A 6,000-nucleotide genomic window follows, 5' to 3' on the forward strand; every position below is an offset into this window, starting at 1 on the left:
GACTACAGTATATACTGTACATATGAAACGGGTAAAATAGTATGTAAACATTATTAAAGTGACCAGTGTTCCATGTCTATGTACATAGGGCAACAGCCTGTAAGGTGCAGGGTTGAGTAACTGGGTGGTAGCCGGCTAGTGACAGTGACTAAGTTCAGGGCAGGGTACTGAGTAGAGGCTGTTTTTCAGTCTCTCGGTCCCAGCTTTAATTCACCTGTACTGACCTCACATTCTGGATGATAGCGAGGTGAACAGGCCTTGGCTCGGGTGGCTGAGGTTCTTGATTATCTTCTTGGCCTTCCTGTAACACCGTGTGCTGTAGATCTCATGGAGGGCAGGTAGTGTGCCCCCGGTGATGCGTTGGGCAGACACCACCCTCTGGAGAACCCTGCGGTAGCGGACAGTGCAGTTGCTGTTCCAGGTAGTGATACAGCCCGACAGGATGCTCTCAATGGTGCATCTGTAAAAGTTTGTGAGGGTCTTAGTGGCCCCAGCCAAATTTCTTCAGCCTCCTGTGGTTGAAGAGGCCTTGTGCCTTCTTCACCACACTGTCTGTGTGGTGGACAATTTCAGATTGTTAGTGATGTGTACACAGAGGAACTTGAAGCTTTTCAACTTCTCCATTGTGGCCCGTCGATATGGATGGGGGCGTGCTCCGTCCGCTGTCTCCTGAAATCCAACAAAAATCAGCTCCTTAGTTTTGTTGACATTGAAGGAGAAGTTATTTTCCTGGCACCACTCTGCCAGGGCCCTCATCTACTCCCTGTAGGCTGTCTCGTCATTGTTGGTAATCAGGACTACCACTCGTGTTGTCTGTAAACTTGATGATTGAGTTGTAGGCGTGCTTGTCCACGTAGTCATGGGTTAACAAGGAGTACAGGAAGGGGCTTAACACGCACCCTTGTGGGGCCCCTGTGTTGAGGATCAGCATAGTGGGGGTGTTGTTGCTTACCTTCACCACCTGGGGGAGGCCCGTCAGGAAGTACAGGACCCAGTTGCACAGGTCGGGGTTCAGACCCAGGGCCCCGAGCTTAATGATGGTGTTGAAGGCTGCGCTGTTGTCAATGATCAGCATTCTTACATAGGCATTCCTCTTGTCCAGATGGGATAGGGCAGTGTGCAGTGCGATGGCGAATGCATCATCCGTGGATCTATTGCGGCGGTATGCAAATTGCAGTGGGTCTAGGGTGTCGGGTGAGGTAAGATGATCCTTAACTAGCATCTCATAGCACTTCATGGTGACAGAAGTGAGTGCTGCGGGGTGATAGTCATTTAGTTCAGTTACCTTTCTTGGGTACAGGAACAATGTTGTGGTAAACAAGTAGATTTACTTGTTTTACATTGCAAAAGTAATTATATTTTCATCATATTATGTTTTCAGATTACATTATTTGTTATCATTCATACTACATAGGTTTTGACCATCCTGTAAGCGATTGTATCTTATATCCACAATCATTCTAAGAAACAGGGTGCACACTGCACAATATCCATAGAACGGCAGCTATATAGAAAAATATTACATTATGTTTGCAATCTCTCTCAACAAGATAGAATTTCCATGTCTGCTAGTGAGTTAAGGACGGAAGTGAGGTGGGGAGGTTGTGTGGAAACAGAGAAGCCCTCTGGAAAAACTACCCCACTTAGCAAAGGTGGGTGTCTGATACAACACCAAACCATATGCTCAAGTTTACAGAGTAACTTCCCATAGCACACCAGTGGGACCTCCTCAAGCCTTCTCAGAGCAGCAAACACATATTGGAGTATGCAAATCAGGTCTTCAAGGGGGCAACCTTGTACTGCACTCCTAGCAACATGATTTGCAAGGATCACAAGTAAATCAAGGCTTCCTTAGCACAAGGTCCCTGTTGCCTTAGGCGTTTGTTGTTATATCCACATTTTATTTCCTCCTCTATCAATCTTAATCTGCAAATAACAGCTGCTTAGGCATTAACAATTTATAGTATAAGGAAGCGCCTACAATGCCGGATGAAATTCATCATTCGGTGTTGAGCAGACACAAAGCGCACCTTGAGTATAAAAGCGTTCCCCTTCCCTCCCTGGGCGGTGAGTTCTCTATTTTCCATCCAAGTGCCCTGCCAGTCAGATGGCAGCCAAATCCTCAATGTTATAGGCTTAAAAAGTCTGTCATGTCACAGAATCCCAACGACTTAAACTGTTCAGAGAAGAACCCAGACCTCTCCTTGTTTATGGACACATTGTGTTCAGTTCCGAGATGCTTCATCTGAGGGATTACCTGCCTCCCAGCTTTCAAGACACGAACACCTGGGCACCAAACCCATATGCATCCTACAACAATAAGCCCATTTCCCTCCAATAGTTTTCAACTATAATATGAGTAAGAGAAAGCGTGAAGGGGAAGAGAAGAGGAGAAGAGAAGAGGAGAGAGACAAATCCAATAATACATTGGTGATCCTGATGAAATTTAAGTTGAACTGTGTAAAGAGTAGTCTGACAGACAATGACAAAACTGCTGGGCTCATAAGAGCCTATACACTGTCCTATTTGTTCAGAGGTACAGAACAGACCTACAGTAGAGGTCAAGCGTACAATGTGACAACTAACCAAGATTCCAGCAACAAACAAAACAGGGCACAAGCAGGTGTTGGTGTCTCACAGTATTATATGGAACCTTGATGCAGTAAACACAGTATGCCGTACAGACACCATTTTATAAGTGTTAACCATGTGCAACTAAAACGGTGCTACGGTCCATGAATTTTAACTTCAGAAACAGAATTTCTTTCAGTATTTTTGAATGGTAGAGGGGTGAAACAAGTTTTCAAACACTATTTGGAGACGTCATTAGTTTTTCAAATGTCTTGAGATATTTAATTTATTAGGGTGTGAGGTGAGGCATTTATTTGTTGAATTAAGCCAATAGAAAATGCTTTGCTTTTCACAAATATAAAGAGGCATGTAAAAGTGTCTCTCAGGACATTCTTTCAGTGGAATTTAACCATCCAGCAACAAATTAATGGAACAAAAAATACTTTGAAATGGGGTAAAGCCTTTGTGTATGTCTTACATCTTTTTCATTAAAAAAACATGTATTAAGATGACATTTTGCATAGAGAATTGATTTATATTCTTATTTTATAAACTTTTTTAGTATATATACAGTGGGGCAAAAAAGTATTTAGTCAGCCACCAATTGTGCAAGTTCTCCCACTTAAAAAGATGAGAGAGGCCTGTGGAAAATAAGTATTTGGTCACCTACAAACAAGCAAGGTTTATGGCTCTCACAGACCTGTAACTTCTTCTTTAAGAGGCTCCTCTGTCCTCCACTCGTTACCTGTATTAATGTCACCTGTTTGAACTTGTTATCAGTATAAAAGACACCTGTCCACAACCTCAAACAGTCACACTCCAAACACCACTATGGCCAAGACCAAAGAGCTGTCAAAGGACACCAGAAACAAAATTGACTGAATCTGCAATAGGTAAGCAGCTTGGTTTGAAGAAATCAACTGTGGCAGCAATTATTAGGAAATGGAAGACATACAAGACCACTGATAATCTCCCTCGATCTGGGGCTCCACGCAAGATCTCACCCCGTGGGGTTCAAAATGATCACAAGAACGGTGAGCAAAAATCCCAGAACCACACGGGGGGACCTAGTGAATGACTTGCAGAGAGCTGGGACCAAAGTAACAAAGCCTACCATCAGTAACACACTACGCCGCCAGGGACTCAAATCCTGCAGTGCCAGACATGTCCCCCTGTTTAAAACTTCTTGTCAATAGGGGGGGCGCTATTTTCACTTTGGAAAAAATTGTGCCCAATTTAACCTGTTATGGCTGCAGCCCGACACCGGTACACTTATGACAACATCCAGCTCAGGTGCAGGGCGCGAAATTCAAAATCTATTTTTTTTTAATATTTAACTTTCACAAGTCCAATACAGCATTTGAAAGATAAACATCTTGTCAATCCAGCCAACATGTCTGATTTTTTAAAATGTTTTACAGAGAAAACACCACATATATTTATGTTAGCTCACCACCAAATAAAAAAGAGGACAGACATTTTTCACAGCACAAGTAGGATGCAAGTAGCATGCACAAGCCAACCTAACTAACTTAGAACCAACCTAAATAACCTAGAAAAAACTACCTCATATGACAGTCCTATAACATGTTACACAATAAATCTATGTTTTGTTCAAAAAATGTGCATATTTTAGCTATAAATCAGTTTTACATTACTGCTACCATCATAGCTACAGTAAGAAATCGCACGGGAGTAGCCAGAGAAAATACAGACACCAACGTCAACTACTAATTACACATCATAAAACATTTCAGAAAAATATATGGTGGATAGCTAATGAAAGACAAAGATCTTGTGAATAGAGCCAATATTTCCGATTTTTTGAAGTGTTTTACAGCGAAAACACAATATATCGTTATATTAGCTTACTACATTAGCTAGCACACAGCAGCATTGATTCTAGTCAAACGGTAGCATAGCACAGTTCGACAGATATATGAAAAAGCATCCCAAATTGGGTCCTTATCTTTGTTGATCTTCCATCAGAATGTTCTCCAAGGGGTCCTTTGTTCAGAAACGTCTTTATTTCGATCCAGAACGAACGATTTCCCTCTTGAATTAGCAAGCACACTGGCAGTGCGACGCTAACCTCTCCATCTTGACAAAATTCTTGCGTCGCATCACGTCTAAAGTCCAGAATAAATTTCATTAATATAATTAAACTATATTGAAAAAACATACTTTAGGATGATATTGTAACATGTATCAAATAAAATCGAAGCCGGAGATCATGTTCACCTTTAACGAGCGTTTTCCAGGAGCCGAGTCCAGGTTCTACTTCGCGCCCAGAAAAAAAAATAAAGTGCACAAGTCTCACTCCAAGAGGTTGTGTTCAATCCCAGGACGAGATATTCAAGTCCTTTCTTCTCTCACTTCCGCATGACACCCAGGGGAAGGCGTATGACGTGTTTCTACAGTCCTAAGTGACATGCCCTTTTATAGACAAGGTCTTGAAGAGAGACATCGATTTTGAAAATCTCACTTCCGGATAGGAAATGGGCTGTAAAAATAGTTCTGTTCCACTTAGAGAAATAATTCAAACGTTTTTAGAAACTAGAGACTGTTTTCTATCCAATAGTAGTAATAATATGCATATTGTAAGAGCAAAAATTGATTAAGAGGACGTTTGAAAATGGGCACATATTCCAGTTTTTCAATACGCCCCCTGCAGCCATAAGAAGTTAAACGGCCTCGTACTCTATTCTAGATCATACAATATGCATATTATTAGTACTATTGGATAGAAAACACTCTCAAGTTTCTAAAACTGTTTGAATTATATATGCGAGTAAAACAGAACTCATTTGGCAGCAAACTTACAGACAGGAAGTGAAAATTCTGAAAATGGGGCTCTGTTTCAGGGCCTGCCTATTCAACTGGCTTATATTTATCGATATACATGCACTTTATACGCCTTCCACTAGATGTCAACAGGCAGTGGAAGGTGGAATGGGGTGTCTAGCTTGATCTGAGGTCGAACAAGAGCTTTTGGAGTGGCAGGTCAGGAATTTCCTTTCTCTACCAAGGCACGCGAAGCACCTCGATATTGTCTTCTGATAAGCGTTCGGTTTACACGGCGAATATCTCCGGCTGATTTTTTGATACATGTGATAATAACATCGTAAAGTATGTTTTTTCAACCGAGTTTTATCAGATTATTCAACGTTTATTGGGACTTTGAGTTTTACGTTCTTTGCATAGAGAGAAGATGGGAACGTTATCAAGCTTGGCTAGCATTGTGGCGCGAATTCGACAGAAGAAAAGGACATTCTAAAACCAAACAACGATTTATTCTGGACCAAGGACTCCTTGTACAAGATTCTGATGGAAGCTCAGCAAAAGCATTAAGAACCAGTGTATCTTTCATTTGCCATACAACAAGTATTTTTATGTAAAGTTTATGAGGAGTTCTTTGGTCAGACTAGG

Source organism: Salvelinus fontinalis, chromosome 8 (assembly GCF_029448725.1).
Source record: "Salvelinus fontinalis isolate EN_2023a chromosome 8, ASM2944872v1, whole genome shotgun sequence".
Lineage (NCBI taxonomy): Eukaryota > Metazoa > Chordata > Actinopteri > Salmoniformes > Salmonidae > Salvelinus > Salvelinus fontinalis.